This window comes from Phoca vitulina, unplaced genomic scaffold (genome assembly GCF_004348235.1).
Source record: "Phoca vitulina isolate PV1807 unplaced genomic scaffold, GSC_HSeal_1.0 scaffold5, whole genome shotgun sequence".
Taxonomy (NCBI): domain Eukaryota; kingdom Metazoa; phylum Chordata; class Mammalia; order Carnivora; family Phocidae; genus Phoca; species Phoca vitulina.
The window spans coordinates 2,958,940-2,976,175 of NW_022589708.1; the positions used below are offsets into that span (position 1 = coordinate 2,958,940).

Below are 17,236 nucleotides of genomic sequence, written 5' to 3' on the forward strand. Positions count from 1 at the left end.
GGAGGGCCCCCTGGGGAAGCTCCCTTTCCCCACGACCTGGCTAGCATCTGGGCATCAGGGAATTTAGGGCTTCAAGCCCAGACCCTGGGCACTTCCCAAAGGTTTGCTTGAATCTCTGGGGCTTAGAGAGAGCCAGTGCTTTTGGATTCGCTTCCTATCAGCCTTGGAAATAGTAACAGCTCTGTTAAAGCATGTCAGAGGCCAGGAGCCACAGAATGAAGAGTGGTTGACAGCCCCTGGACTAAATCGCCCTGTCGGACGGATGTGAATCCTACCTGAGTCCATGTAAAGATTAGACCCTGATCTTGTGGCTTTTCTGCATGGATGGTTGGGATGGGCCTGGGTTTTTCCACACCATTTATTCTTCCCCATGATAATTTTGGGGTTGGACTTGGCTTTTAGAACTGAGTTGTCAAGGATGAGGACAAAGGCGGGTGCCATTGTAATTGGCATGTGTGTGAGAGGCGGGACAGAGGTTGTGCGGGGTTTTCTCTGGTATTTTAGGCAGTTCACGGGGCCCTGTTAGTGTCCCCTCTGTGTCTTTCTCATCTCTGAACAAGGAGCTCTCAAAGTTTAGTTTCCACTAAAGACTGCGAAGTCCTTAATGTTGTCAGACAATATTTTCATCAGAGTATTCTCAAGATCCTAGAAATTTTGTACTTATCTTTACGTAATCTGAGATTTTCAATCTAATATAACGAGAAGTCTCAGATACCTTCAATTTCTGTTGATATTCACAAAAATATTTTTAATATTGGGTTTCTAAAAAACAGATAAATCTGTACAATCAGCAAAAACAATACATTTTATTTGAAATACCTGTAAGAGATTTCCTTCTCATTTATGTCCCTCTGGACGGTGTCCCCATCTTGGGGACAATCCCTTGGCTTTTTTTCTTCTCCTTTTTTTTCACTACTTCTATGGACTTATCCCATTTTTGGAAGCAGGGAGGGCAAAGAGATGGTAGATTTTACTAGGCTAAGATGGACCCTCAGAAGTTTAATGTCTTGGAAGATGAAGGGAAGGTGATTTACTTTTGGTGTCTCACGCTTAGAATGGGTGCAAAAGATAGATTGTTGATTTGAATAGAAGACCCCATCTGAGATTTCTAGAACTTACTCTCAAGCCCTGAACGCCTCATGATGTTGTGAGGGCAGTAAAAGGGAGTCTGTGTGTTTCTAAATATAACTTTAATTGAAAGAGGCATCCACAGTCGATCACATGAATGATTTTTAAACTAGTAGTCCAAAGGACAACTATTGTGCTTTACAATTTCTTAGTTTAATTGGCAAATATCATATAAAATAAAGGAACACTTTAGGGTTGGAGAAGGATTGTTAGCTGTCTTTATAGGATGAAATGAAGCAAATAACTAGCAATTTGGGGTTGAGGAAAGGTTTGGAGAGAGGAGGCAACATTTTAGAGCAGTAAAATCACCCTTGTAAACAGGTTTACCTGTCAAAAATACACGAAATCAGATAACTTGAGAAATAGAAATCATGTTTTCATTCTTTTAAAAGCCCGTTGATGTAACTTGCTTGCAACTTGCTTGCTTCTGCCCAACTGATGTTCTTCGCCTGACTTCTTTGTAGAGCTCAGCTCTCGAATAGCTTAGCATCACCTGGGAGGCGCATTTCTCCATCTTCTTCTGTCTTTTGATATTTCTACTATAAGTGTTATGGTTTCTTCTTGATAAATATCATTATTTAGAAATAAAGTCAAAACGAATTTTGCGTAGTTTTCTTTTTTCAAACAAAAATATTAAGTGTTCATCTAAAAGTTGAGCGATGTCATTAATCGTAACTGCGTGGCCTGACTGGGAATTCCTCTTCATGTGTCATTAATCACTGAGCGTCTGATGTTAGGGCTTTGCAGAGCATGATGTACCAATAGTCTGGAATCCTGAAAATACATCAAAATAAAATTGTTAAAAATTTAAGGAAAATTGTGAGGTTTTAGAGTCCCTGAGCATTGAGGTTTTGATGGCTGCAATGTAACCATGGCATTTGCCCTCAGACTGGTTTTTTTTTTTTTAAATAATTTTTTTATTGTTATGTTAATCCCCATACATTACATCATTAGTTTTAGATATAGTGTTCCATGATTCATTGTTTGTGCATAACACCCAGTGCTCCATGCAGAACGTGCCCTCCTCAATACCCATCACCAGGCTAACCCATCCTCCCACCCCCCTCCCCTCTAGAACCCTCAGTTTGTTTTTCAGAGTCCATCGTCTCTCATGGTTCGTCTCCCCCTCCAATTCCCCCCCTTCATTCTTCCCCTCCTGCTACATTCTTCTTCTTCTTTTTTTCTTTCTTAACATATATTGCATTATTTGTTTCAGAGGTACAGATCTGAGATTCAACAGTCTTGCACAATTCAGAGCGCTCACCATAGCACATACCCTCCCCAGTGTCCATCACCCAGTCACCCCATCCCTCCCACCCCACCCCCCACTCCAGCAACCCTCAGTTTGTTTCCTGAGATTAAGAATTCCTCATATCAGTGAGGTCATATGATACATGTCTTTCTCTGTTTGACTTATTTCGCTCAGCATAATACCCTCCAGTTCTATCCACGTCGTTGCAAATGGCAAGATCTCATTCCTTTTGATGGCTGCATAATATTCCAATGTATATATATACCACATCTTCTTTATCCCTCAGACTGGTTTTTTTCTGCCAATAAGTGTTCAGAAATGGAGGAACTGGCTACTTTCTCTCCTTATCAATACCCAGTTGAAATGATGGAAAAAAAACACTTCCTCAAATGAAAAAAACCATGACAGCGCGCTAGGAAATAAGACAGAAGATCTTCAGTAGGCAAGAAACGGTGAGGGATTCCTGCAAGAGGGAAAGCATTTGGGATCAGGCACAGGGACCTACGGCTCACGGCCATGCAGGAGGGTGGCACAGGCCTTCCCAGGCGATCCGCAGAGAAGTTTCAAGGTGGGGATTGAATATCGAATAACAGAGGTGATTAGTTTAGAACTGCTTAGCTGCTCTCCTCAGCTGGGGCTGGCCCACCACTGTCTGGAGAAAGCAGACCCCGAGCCTGGGAAGGCCCAGAGACAGAGAGCAGCCCTTACAGTTAACCCAGTCCCTGCGGAAGATAGAGAAGAGACGAGATTAAAAAAAGATAAGCAGCTCCTTCCAAGACAGAAATACAGGGAACCATCATAACCCAGAGTCACCTGGGGCTTAGGACGGCCACTGAGGATTCCCGGGGAGCTACCTTCCCATTGTCCGTCAGCAGGGCTCACCTGCCGGGATTCACAGTGAGCAGCCAGGCGCCCTGGAGGAGCAGAAACAAAACAACCACACAAGGCACACAGACCAGCTGTCTGCATTAGACCACACAAGCCTTCTTGCAACACATGCAAACACCCCAAGGATCACCAGCTAGCCCAAGAATTCAAGAGCTTGACAAAAAGCAGTCATGACCATCAAGCAGAACAGCCCACTGTTTTGGAGTGGAGGAAGCAGAGACACTTCACGAACAGAAAAGAACGTAAAACTTTCTAATTAATGTTTAGTGAGCAGTGAGAGGATAACTCACCCCTAAAACATGAATAGTTGCTTTGAAAGAGGAGCTATAGGACAACAAAAAAGAGGTCTTATTAAATACGATTGTTGAAATGAAAGAGGTCTGGATGGATTCAGCCAATGAGCCAACTGTGATCTGGAAAGGAATGTTAAGATTTCAGTTCATCAAACAATAGTAGGGAAACCAAGAGCTATGTTTTGAGAGGTGGGAAATAGATTCAGGACTTGAGAGAGGAGAGCGAAGTTCAGGGAAGGAAAGGGTAGGTCAAAGAGAGATAAGGGGAAAGATGTCCTTGAGCTGGAAGAGATTTCAGTTTTCAGCTGGGAACAGCTAAGGAGAATAGTTTACGAACAACGAGCCATCCTGGATGCATGACTTGTGGTTTGGAAGAGCGAGGGTGCAGAGATAAGCCTGAATGCTTATGGAGTGCTCCGAGTACACACACTGTCACCTAGGACATGACAAGGATGACAGCAACACTAGAGGTCTTACTTTTAGGGGATATTGGAAGAAAGCAAGACAGTGGCTTCTCAGTTTCCTTATTCATTCAACAAATATTTATTCAGTGTTCTCTGTGTGCCAGGTATCTGGACAGACAGCTCAGACTGACAATGCACAGATGGACAAGTAAAATACATCGACTATTAGATGGCGTTCAAGGCTTAAGAGGTGTTGCCTGGGGAGAGAGATGGCAGTGCAGGTAAGTGACTGGGCAGAGCCTCCCTCAGAAGCTACTTTCGAGTAAAGATCCCAAAGATGGAAGGAAGTAGGCACGCGGCTTCTGGAGGACGAACATTCTTGGCAGAGACATCAGTAAGCCAAGAGGCCACGAAGCAGGAGCTTGTCTATCCAGCTCTGCGGCAAATGATTTTGAACTGAGAATTCCAGGCTGAGCTAATACCCAGAATAAAAATAAGAACACTCTTTTACACATGCCAACGCTGGGGGAGTTTTCCATCCTCACAAGTGTATGTAAAAAGTTATGCAGTGTATCTGTGTATACACTTGAGCAACATAAAACAGTGCAGGAAAGAACATGACCTGGAATATAGGAATAGTGATGGCTTAACTTGGCTCAGGAGGAGGTGAAAGACGGTCTCAGAAACAAAAGCAAAAAAACAGCCGAACAACTAAGAACATAAATTAATTTAATGTTAGTCCCCCAAATGTTTGATGGGTGGGTCATTCCCTGGCAATGTTACGTGATGTATGATGTGATTCATGATGTACGATATGGTGCATGATATGTGTATGATGTGATGCATGATGTAAACATGTGATGTATGATGCACACATGGTGTGATGCATGGTGTGTATGATGCACACACGTGATGTATGATGTATGTATGATGTATGGTGTGATGTGTGGTGTATGTATGTTATATGATGTATGCATGGTGTATGCGTGTGATGTATGATGTCTGTATGATATATGAATGATGAATGGTGTGATGTGTGGTGTAAGTATGGTGTAATGCGTGATATATGCATGATGTGGTGGATGCTACATGTATGATGTGTGCATGTGATGTATGATGTATGCATGTGATGTATGATGCATGTATCATGTGATGCAAGGTGCATGCATGATGTGGTGTATGATGTATGTGTGATGTATGAAGCAATGCATGATTTTTGCATGATGCATGATGTGATGGATGATATACGTATGACGTATGATGTGATATATGGTGTATGTATGATGTGGTTTATGACGTATGCATGTAATGTGTGATGTATGTATGGTGTGATGCCTGGTGCATGTATGATGTACAATGTGATGTGATGTATTTATGATGTATGGTGTGATGCATGATTGATGTATGATATTTGTATGATGTATGCATGTGATGTATGATGCATTCACGTGATGTATGATGTGATGTATGACGACATTTCTGGCTCAAGAGTTTGACTGCACCATTCATTTCTGCAGTGGCAATATTTCTATAATCCTAATATTATAAATGCTGTATTTTAGTTTTAAGACAGCCCTTTAGATAAAGTGTGGATGATTTATTGAGGGTTACAGAGTAGAATGTAATTGTTATACAGTAATATAAACCTAATTTGACATCAAAAGTGTGACTCAGTTGACATTGCCTAAAGCAATGTAGTTAAATGTGTAGTTTAAAAAATTATAATAGAGAGCACTGGAGAAATGGAAGACAAAAATGTGTACTTTTTTAAAACCACATGAATGCATTATTTTTATAATTAAATAAAAATGAATTAATATTTGAATGCTCTTTAGTGGAGAAGTATAATTTAAAAAACCAGGCATTTCCAGGGTGGCAGACAAGCCCAAGTTGGCTTGGGTGGCCCCGCCTACCACTGGCAGGGGTGCCAGGATGGGTGTTGGCCCTGGACCTGGAAATTAACCCACTACTTTACAAAGGTGGTAAAGACAAAATGTCACACTACCAAAAAAAAAAAAAAGAAAAAAAATCTCTGGTGTGGTCATGGCAACCTTGAAAATCTTAGAACCAAAGGAACCCCTGACATTAATGGCCACAACTTGCACCTAAAACCACTTGCTCCCTCCTCTCCTTGGGAAGAGAAGACCAAGGAATGGAGAAAAAGGAAAGGAATCTAAAACAAAAACAAAAACAAAAACAAAAAAACCCCCAGCATTTCTAATTGTACAAAGCCCTGATTAAAAAAATGAAATAAAATGCACTCAAAACCACTTTAACTTTGCAATGTTTTGTGGAACGGAGTTGCTGATAAATCTCAAAAGAGGTAAAAGAAAATAGAAAAAATAAAATGTATAGTTGGAAATTTTTTTTCTTATTGGAAAAATGTCATTAGGAAGGCAGGACTCATCTGTTACATCATCAAATAGCCATAATTTCTAAAATTCTTGGGAATTACATTGTAAGAGACTTCAAAGTAATTTCTGTAAAAACATGCCAACGCTGGGGGAGTTTTCCATCCTCACATGTGTACGTAAAAACTTACCCAGATACACTTGAGCGACATAAAACAGTGAAGGAAAGAATAAAATTAGCATTTTATCAGATTAGCCCCTCCACTGAAATGAGGGCAGTAAGATAACTAATAGCTCTGATGAAAGACTAACTGTCAATTTGTGGGTGATGTGCACAGAGAATGTCAAAATTGGTCTTAATTAGTGAGACATTCTTGGGTTTGTCAGTGTGGAAGAGACAGCTGTGGCCGATTTACATCAGGTTATAAACACCTGTTTGCTGAACACACCCATGCAATGGGTCCCGGGACCAAGTTGATACCCATGCAATGGGTCCCGGGACCAAGGGTGGAGCCAGGGACACAAATGGAAACTCTGACAGGGTTGCAGCACAATGTGAGGAGGAAGAGCCAAGGCTCGACATGCACAGTGTCACGTCCAGGTAGTGCCCGGAGCAGAACATGACTTAGAGATCAAAATGCTAAATGCCTAATGACGTTTAATTGTAGGGTGGTTATGAAAATGCACGGTGGTTTGCAAAAGCAGAGATACGACTGCTGAAGCTTCAAAATATCAACAGGATCTTTTCACAACATCCCGCACCCCGACCCCAAGTCATCAGCTGTTTTGATGGCAGAAATTAATTGGCAACACCACCTGGGACACGACAGTCATGCCTATACCGCATTTACAACGGATTTTCCCAAGGTTCCCACTTAAAAACACTCTGTGCTCTAGTAATTATTCCTGTCAACATAAAAACACCAGAGCAGCAGAAATGGCATCCTGATGGCATGTTCCCATTGATTTGTCTTGGGAACTTTTATTTCGTGGAACTTTGTAAATATGGCAAGTCGTTGCATGATAATACCGTCAGGGACTTCCACCCGGGAAACTTTGGACAGGTGTCCTCGACTGTTATCTGGGAAACAATGAGTGCTTTGCTTCTCTATGTGTCCATTTTTTATGTCTTATGTCTTTTCAAGGAAATGAAAGACGGGATTTGAAAGACATCTCTCAGGTAGAATAAGCAGATCTTGAAAACTTATTAAAAGTGTTTGTTTTAGGAGAGAGAAGAATCTGGGTTGACAGCAAAGCTCTCATATTTGGTATCTTGGGTGTATGATGATGATATTTTTAGCCAGGCTTGAGAATACAAAAGTTAAAATGAATTTTTGATAAGGAGTAGAGAGAAAGTCCCATGTGGACATGAAAAGTGAGAGCCTGAAGGCTATCAGGACACATATGTGACTGAAGGACCCATGCAGATTCAGTGTGGAGATCCAGGGAGAACATGAATTAAGGACCAAGACAGCTGTGCCGTCACTGCTCATGTCAACAGTAGCTCAATCGTGGTGGATGTAATCACCTGGGGAAAGAAATGCCCAAGACCGAGGGGGACTACACGCCATCTTCCAGAAACCATGGGGTCCAGCATTGGCAAGAGAGCCAAAAGAGAAAGGAAAAAAGTGTAGTATGAAAGGGATCGAAGAAGGGCTTGTGCCACGTAAGTAGGAGGCTAAGATTCAAGAAGAGGGAATGTGCCTGGGGAAGGCTGAGAAGCCCAGCCAGTGTGAGATACGGGGAGGGAGAGCACACACCAGCCCAATCTTTCACACTCCGTAACATGGCGGCCATCGCACTCCTCCTTTGCTCCTATCAACTCTAAGGCTCTCTGGATAAACACTACTCCTAATCTGTCCTGTTAAATGTAGAGCAATCGTGGGATTAGATGTATGCTTTTTCCTCCCAAAGTATAGATGATAGGCAACTTGACTATCGCCTTAATATGAAAGAAAACCCCTTAATATGAAAGAAAACCCATGCGAATTTTAGACTTGGTGGGGGATTAGTAGAAATTTTATAGTGGCTCTGGTAGGCAGAATAATGGCCCCTCCAGATGTCCACACCCTAATCCTTGGACCCTGTGAGGGTACTACCTTGCATGGCAAAGGGACTTTGCGGGTATGATTACGGTTAAGGACCTTGAGGTGGGAAGGTCATTCTGGATTATCCAGTGGGCCCAAGGTAGTTGCAGGATTCCTTAAGATCTGAGAAACTTCTCCATTGGCAGAGAACCAGGGAGATGGCAGGGTGAGAGGGGCCTGGCTTGCCAACACGCGGCTGCTCTGAAGATGGGTTTGGGGCTGTGAGCCAAGGAAGGGGGTGGCCTTGAGACACCAGAAAAGGCAAGCAAGCAGATGCCCCCCCAGAGCCTCCAGAAGGACCGCAGTCCTGCTCACACCTTGACTTGAGCCCAGGGAAACCCATTTTGAATGTCTGATCTCCAGAATAGTAACGAAATACGTTTGTATTGTTTAACAAATTACGAAGTCGATGGTAATTTGTTACAACACAATAGTAAATTAGTAAGTGGCTTTTTAAACACACAGTGTGGTGACATTTGTGTTCTTAGTTCATATTTGAATACATATGTGAAGGAACTGTATGTTTTTAAGCATAGAAGGACCTGCTTAATCACACACAACTGTTTATATACAATAAAAAAAAATGTGGTCTCAGAGGTGGAAAAAAAAAGAAATCATTGCTAAATAGGAGGAATTCTTATTCTTTTTTCAAACAGACCTAACACTTTGCTCCCAAGGAGAGAAGAACAAAACCTGCCCTGCTTTGGGCCACCTGGGTCACACTCCGATCATGTGACGCTGAGAGTATTCCGGTTCCTGAGCTAAAAATAAGTTGATGACACTGTGTTCCGTTAACGAGTACATGATCTTATCAGAGGACTCCGGGCTTTGATCTGGAGTTCATTCGCTTAAAATCTTCATAATTAGTCTTCCTTGGTAACTCTGCACTGCCTTTCTCCGTCCTTGTTTCCTATTGAACGATCAGTAAGTACCATTTATTATTGCACATATGGTTGTTGTTTCTCAAAAAGAAACATTTTTTCCCCCTCTAAAGTCTTAAATGTAGTCATTCTTGTTCCTGTCTTATTTAAAACATTAACAATTCCCATCACTGTCAGAAAGAACTAGACCAGATTGTTTTCCTCACTGGGGTCAGATCAGTACTCTCTTCCAGACAGCTCCAACTTGCAAATGGGTTATGTCCCATAGTTCACGTTCAAGTCTGTTGTTTGGAATTTGGATCAGATTTCTCCAGACAAACAAGGTAATAAAAGATGATTTGGTCCCTGGGCTGCTTTTTGTGGTGTATTTGAATGGTCCCAATCGAAGTGCTAGGATCTGGGAACAGAGGCCATTCCCTGCAGAAGAGAGAAACAGGTGACTTCAGATGTCCAGACTCCAGAACTGTGGTATATAACTTTCTCTTGTCTATAAGGCACCCAGTCTGTGATATTTCGTGATAGCAGGCCAAACGGACTCAGACACCAACATTCCAAGGACTTCTGTTGGATGGGATGTGTGTGGTCTCTGTAGTCTTTTCGTTAGCAAGCCTATGTGTTTATTAGGGGACAGCCTGGCCAAATGCCTGCCAGTTATACTATCTCTAGCTGAGTGTCCCCAGACTTCTGACCATGTGCTCACCTAATCATAGACTGCTAGGTTTTATACTACGTGGCTCTGTCAACTTGGCCACAGCTGACTGGGCCGAGGATGGACACCTGCCTCAAATGGGCCTTTGGTAGACTGGCTTAGAAGTACGAGAGAGCAGCCCCACAAAGAGGATTCACACTTGGGCTGCACCTATGTGCTGCTCTTCCTAGGACAGCCCAAATGTGCATCTTCTACCCCTAAATTAGTGTTGAGTGTCCTTTTCACACCCAGAAGTGTTCCAGTTCAGATGGTGGTCACCCTACCTACACTGCTGGGCGTTTGGCTGAATTGTGAGGTTCATAAAGTTTGAAGGGCAGCACAGGGAGGGACGCTGGGGCAAGTGTGGAAAAGCTGCAGAGCCAAGTCTAGTGGGGACCCTCAGATATCCTCTTCTAAGGGATGGCCTCAAGCTAGATGAGTCTGCTCATTGATTCAACCAGTATCTGTTGAATCCATCCCACTTGGCAGACACTGCCAAAATCAGAGGACCCTGCAGGGACTGGCTAGGTGTGGTCTGATGGCCAAGCAAGAGCTGACCCACCCATGTGACTGGTGCCCTGGGAGCAGAAGCCATGTATTTTCAGGCAGCATGGAAGAGGGGTCCTTCCCCCAGACTTGTGGTGTCAGGAAAGGCTTTCCAGGAGACAACATACACAATGAGCCCAGGAAGGAGAGGTGAGAGCAAAGCACGGGGCATAGGGGCAAGTGCCAGGCCGGAGGGGGTGAGCATGGCAAATGTGAAGGACGTGAGTGACGACCTGATCTGAGTGGTACCCACCAGGGGCACTCAGAGTGGGGTCCCTGGACCAGCAGCCCAAGCATCCTGGGCACATGTGAGAAGTGCACATTCTCATCCTTCCCCGGACTTCCCGAGTCAGAAACTCAGGAGCCAGGGCCCATTACCTGTGTTTCGGCAAGGATCCTAGGGACTCGGATGCCTGCTCGAGTGGGAGCACCCCTGCTGCAGCCTCCCATAGCCAGTGCTGCTCCCACTGGAGCCACTTCTTTGGGGAACCCGAGGACCTCTGTGGTAGGTGCCTTCATAGTACACCCCTCTGCACAAGGTTCTTGCTCCCTGCGAAGTCCGACTCCCAGGCACTCCCGTCATGCTTCCCAACTCTGGAGCCTCCAGTGCACGACACTCATGGCTTCGGATTTGAGAACCTCCAATTTTTCTACCCTCTCTGAGACATCCTCTGGACTACAGTTGGCTGAATGACAGTGAAAATTCATCTTTACAGGCTTATAGCCTTAGCAGAAGGAGAGGGAGGGAAATGTGGTTCCATTTGGTCTGTACTACTGTCTCTTCCATGATGCTGACTCCTTGGCACTGAGACTGCACTGGGTGGAGATAATCCACAGGATAGAGCGAGCCTGCGTCCCGTGGTGGAGGCACCGCCGCTGGGATCACACTGCCTGGCTTCCAATCCCGACATCAGTGCTTACTCGCCGCGCAGTTAAGGATGGGGCACTCAACCTCCTTCTGCTTCAGTTCCCTTCTCTATAAAATGGAGATGGTCTTTCCTACCATGTGGGATTATTGTGCATAATAAATGGATCCATAAATGTGAAGCCCTCGACACAGGGCCAGGTGTGGAATACAGCGTCCAGGAGTACTGGCGATTGCTTTCAGCTCTGTGGTGTCTCTCCATATCAGAGGGTTATTGCCTCTTCCTCGAAGCACTGTCCCTGTGAGGCTCATGACATAAAAACACTGAGATTGTCTGCCTTTTCCTGACTTCTCGAGTGAAGACCTCCCCAGATCACTGAGATTGATCAGCAGCTCTGAGGGCAGTTGCTGATGAGCTCATTTGCTTGAATACATAACGGCTGTCAGTGACTTGGCCCTCCCTGGCACATAGTGCTTATTTATTAAGGTCATGCCCCATTCCTTGGCTACCCCTTTGATCAGTTTTTGAGAAAAAGTCAAATAACTTTAGGAAAAGCTGCATGAAGGATTACAGGTTCTTCCCAGCTGGACCTCCCACAACTTCTACATAGAAAGTTGGTCGGTGGAATATGCAGCATTTCCCAAACTTCTCTAATCTCCAAGCATTTTTTGTTCCATGGGGCCGCACCTCAGAAACACGGCTTTTGCGGGCGCAGGTGCTGGAGCAGGAAGCTGTGTGGGGAGGGGCTGCCCCCGTCATGCGAGTAACTGTTCGTGGTCCTGAACCATCGCTGTGGGCTAGCACGGGGCTGGCTCCTAGAAATCCAGGAGAAGCTTCTGTAGACTCTTCCAAGGATTCTGCACACAGGAGGGTAAAGATAGTGCTGGGAGACAATGGAAGGATGAGGGAATGAGAAATAGCCAAGCCTACTGGAGAAGCAGATCCCTGAGAGGCTGAAAGGAAAAGAGAAATAAAGGGAGCCTTTTTGCAGTTGTTTTAGAACTTGTTACTGAGAAGGTCATCCCCATGCCCCACGACCAAAACTTAGAAGGACAAAAGGAGAGTCAGAAACTAATGCGCCAGGTGGTTTAGGCAGAACAGGTGCTAGGTGGACAGATAACCTTGCCCGTGCTGTCGGTGTCCCTGAGTTAGGACAAAGTGCTCATGGCTTTTGTTAGTATTTTTTAATGTTAGGAAAAATTTGCAATTTAATGTAGGTTGAAGCATTTTTCCTTGTTGTAAAAGGTAAATAATGTTTTTCAAGCCATGGGTAATTGTGAGAGGATGTGTCCCACCTCACCTCTCCTGGGCTTCAGACCAGGGACACCCTGCAACAATGTGGATGGGCCTCATCCAATCAGTTGAAGGCCTTAAGAGCAAAAAATGAGGTTTCCCCAGAAGAAGAAATTCTTTTTTTTTTTTTTTTTTAATGTGGAACGCTTCATGAATTTGCATGTCATCCTCAGTTTGGGGTGTATCATTCCAATTTTAGTATGTGCTGCCAAAGCAAGCACCCAGAAGAAGAAATTCTGCCACAAGACTACAGCATTAATCCCTGCCTGAGTTTCCAGCCTGCTGGCCTGTCCTTTGAATTTCATATTTGCCAGCCCCTACAACCAAGTCAGAAAATTCCTTAAAATCTATAAATAAATCTATTATCTATCTATCTATCATCTATCTATCTATCTATCATCTATCATCTATCATCTATCTATCTATCATCTATCTATTTATATCTATCATCTATCTATCTAATATCTATCTACCTATCATCTATCTATCTATCTAATCTATCTATCATCTATCTTTCTATCTCCTACTGGCTCTATTTTTCTGGAGAACCGAACTGACACAATTATGGGCAAGGGTCGGCAGCCCCATGACCCCTCAAGTCTGCTGCAAGCACAAGGGCTTGGGGATGTCCTCTAATATCGACACTAAACCAGGTCTCCTATTTCCTGCTCAAATCTTTGCTATCAACCTGCCGATTCCCTTGCTCAGAGAAACTACTCTAACTCCATGGTTACTCACTATTTTATAAGTTTCAGAGAATAAAATGCTGCTGGGATCTTAACCACTCCTGACTCTAAATTCAAGTCCGTCATTGCAAGAGAAAAATGGTCTGGATCTGCAGAAGCAGCAAGTATCATGGTTCATAAGTTGAACACATCCCTTCCGTGGCCAATTGCCGTGACCCAGGGTCTAGCCGTCCAGTGCAGAACTTCAGCAAGGAGGTGCGGCTGCAAGGAGCACTTGCCTCCACGGTGGTTGCTCCTCTGTGGTCAGTCCCCTGTTGAGGTTCCCACTTGGAGATCAGATCACTGATTTATCCATCCTTGAGCCGAGGTGAGCGGCCCTGCTGATGCGGAGCGAGCTCACTCCACCCCATTTTGGTGAGACAGTGGTCTCCCCGCTAAGCCAGGGTTTTAATCTGAAGTCAGCCCCGTCACAACAGCGCCTTGAAGAGATATTTCCCGTTGGCCTGCCATGCAGAGGGTGTTGTGCTGGGCCCTGCAGAAGACGCCCCATCAATCAGGCACATGGAGCTCTCACACAGTTCTCGTCCTGGTAGACACCGGAGCAAAGTGCTTCCGGAGCCAAGATGAGGCAGGCGTCCTTGCAGCTGAACTGAGTCGGCGCGTAGGCTCTGGAGGATCTGGCCGTCACAGTGAGGCTTGAAAAGTCATGTTTTGTTCGTTTGATATCTTGGAAATCACAGTGATACAAATGAGATTGTTTATGATATTTATGACTGCCTTGGGGAACGTGTGAGTTGAGTCGTGGATCATTAAAACGTATTTGTCACGTGTGGCCAGCACGAGCGCCTCTATCAGTCAGAAGCTGCTTGAGAGCGTGGCCACTTGGGTCAAGCTGACAGTTCTGCGAATCAGGCAGGGTCCAGCTTGTTGTCTCCTAAGCAGAGGCTCCAGGACCGGCGTGGAGCTGTGGTTGGCTGCCTCTCATACTGTCAACCTATGTGCTGCAAGAGCTTCTCGGCGTTCGAGCTCTCTGTTAGACCGGGAGTTCTTGCCTTGTTTGAAGATTTCCTTGTTTGGCGAGGTGGGCAGGGCTCACTTGGTTAGGGAGGAGAAGCTGTGTTCTTCCTTTTTTTAAATTTTGTGGAGACCATGATATATGATATTGCTCAAAAATATTCCTAGGTAGATACACATACTTTGAAAGAAATCTAGAGATGATGTTTCTACTCAAATGTTTTTCTGGGGGGTATGTGCTGTATGTTTGGTATGATAGGTCAGTATGGGGTGATGTGGGGGCACAAATGGAGGTTCCTTAGTTACTAAATGAGTGGTATCTTTTTCCAAGTGTGAGATTCTCGAAGCCAAGATTTTAATCAAATATGTAGAATAGGATTCATTATTCTTCCTTCTATATGGCTCTTCTTATTGGCAAATACCTTCCAGCTGGTCTTTGTGTATATGTGTACATTGTGGTTGGAGGAAGTTGGCCAAGTGATGTCTAGAATCTATATAATCATTTAAAATATCAAGTTCTCTGTCTGTGTGTCCTTGGTCAAAAGGAAGACCAGCCCCTGACGGCTGGCCCATTCTGACGCTGACCTCAGCTCACCTGTGACCAGGCAGCCACCAGGCCACCAGCCACACGTGAGGAAGGCGGGCTCGTTCCCAAACGATTTCCAGCTGGCCCCGACCTCCCTGTCCACAGGACGGACGCCTGATATTCAAAGACTCAGTCCTGGAATCGTAAGACTGTTCCTAGCCCACAATAGATGACCAGTGATTGTCCCTCGCCTCGGGTAGGTCTTGTGAAATCACAAATGCTTATCCGTCATTGACGCCCGAGTGAGGGTCATTGTTGGACTTTTCCTTTCAACAAACAGAGAAGTCAAAGCGCCTGCTTCTGTGGAATTCAGGGTAGTCCCCGGGCGGGCAGATTCTGGGCTGCAAGGGGATCCGATGCCTCTGGAGGAGTAGCAGTGAAGGAAGGAGGTGTGCTCGAGATGAGGCGAGAGATCTGGGGAAAATCCAGCAATGCTCCATGTCCCCGCCGAGTCGTCAGCCTCGCGGGCCACTAGCATGCTCCCAGGAAGCTCGCCCTACGGTTCCCCTTCCTCTGGCTTTTCGTGACCTTCTCCATGACCTTCTCCCAGGGCATCTCCTGCAGCTCTAGGGCGGCAGGGGCTGGGAGGGAGGTTAGCTCCGTGGGGGACACAGGTCTTCCGGGCTTCTCCTTCCATCAGTGCAGCTGCAGACTGGTTTCGAGCATTTCTTGTGCTTCACTTTACGGTGCCACAAATAAAAGGAGCATCTTGACGTGGTGACTGTTGCTGTCCCCATTTTACAGATTAAAAACAAAAACAGAGATTCAAAAAGAGATGAGTCATTCATGGATTCCTAGGAAGTAGCGGGCCGCCTGTGCATGCGATGAAGCCAAGTAAATGCAGAGGTAATGCAGGCGGGCTCACCGGGGACGGTGCAGGACAGCCTGGGGCATAGAGCTGGGGACGAGCCGGGGGCCGGCCGGGACAGCTTCGGTTCTCCGGCTCGGCTTGAGGGGCTCTGCTCCCCATGGTTACTGCATTGGAGCGCGGCTCCTCGGGCAGCACGCAGCAGACGTGAGCACAGGTGTCTCCATCATGAAATCAGCCTCTCCTCGGGATGGCGGAGGTCGTGAATTCTTGCTGCAACGCTCCTTTCAGAGCAGGGCGGGCTGTGACCCCATCAGGACACTCACAGAGTGTCCTTGGAGCACGGGTCAGGGTTCCGATTTTGTTTTCGCTCTCTCCCTTGGGCGCAGAGACCCGGAGAAACCAGCTGTGGTGTCTGGTGGGAGTGACAAATATGTTGCGTCTTCAATAACCCACATCATAGGAGCATCACTCAGCTCGGGAGGCAGGCGAGCAGTCCCCCGGGCATAATTAGACGCGCGGTGGTGGTCTGAATTCGGAACTTAGTGCGGTCTCAAACGTCACCACTCCCAACATCACGGTAACCTGTGACGTGATGGAGGAACCGCCCTGTGTTTTAGGAGGTACCCGGTCCGAATGTCCCACCGAAATGGCAGCAGTCTAGCTGAGAATTTTAAGGGAAACCGTCTTTGGTTAGATTTCATCTGACACGAACAGTTCTGTTTGGTGGGTAAAGTCAGTTATTATTTAGTCATTAGTTTATTCACTTATTTATGTTGACGTATCGCTGACATGCACTGTTATATTTATTTCAGGTGCACAACACAGGGATTCAAGAGTTGTACACAGGAAGCTACGCTCCCCACAGTGCGTGTGGTCACCATCTGTCGCCAGCATCACCTGCTGTCGCTGTCCGTCCTGTGACTCTTTGGAAGTTTGTGCCTCTCAATCCCCTTCACCTACTTCGACCCTCCCCTCCGGAGACCTGTTTCCCTGTTTGTGTTTTAGGTTTCACATGTAAGTGAAATCTTTAAATAAGCAAAATGCTTAATGAAACTGATGTTTGCTTGTGAGTTAAGTCCTCTCTTGGAAAGTTTTCCACTGGGAAGGCTGGGGTGGGGGATGGGGAGGGCGGCTACGAAATGGGACCGAAGCTGGAATCCCAGGCCCGGGCCGGTCTGTACCACACCATGACTAGCTGCTTGGAGGTGAGGTCCCCAGATGATGTGTGACTGACTTCTAAAATGTCCCCAACTGCTCTGTCCATAACTGCATTTTCTAAAGGCTAAGCAACTTTAAAGGAAATGCCCCTCAGATTTCACAATGATTAGCAAGGAGGGCAGGGGATAGAAAGAGAGATTTATTTATAATTTTCTTAAACATACAAAATGAAAAAGCATGTGATCACTGTGCTCAGACGTAAACTCGATTAAAAAAAATCCCTGCTAAAAAGGTAAGAATTAAG

General features: G+C 45.4%; 1 long non-coding RNA gene across 1 annotated transcript in view; it reads left to right on the plus strand.

Moving 5' to 3' along the window:
- LOC116631469 overlaps positions 1-16,789 on the plus strand; it is a 49,851-nt gene extending 33,062 nt beyond the window's left edge. The window contains exon 2 of the long non-coding RNA XR_004299180.1: positions 16,587-16,789. This is a non-coding gene — a long non-coding RNA (uncharacterized LOC116631469). The remainder of the gene's footprint in view (positions 1-16,586) is intronic.
- Positions 16,790-17,236: the final 447 nt, after the last annotated feature.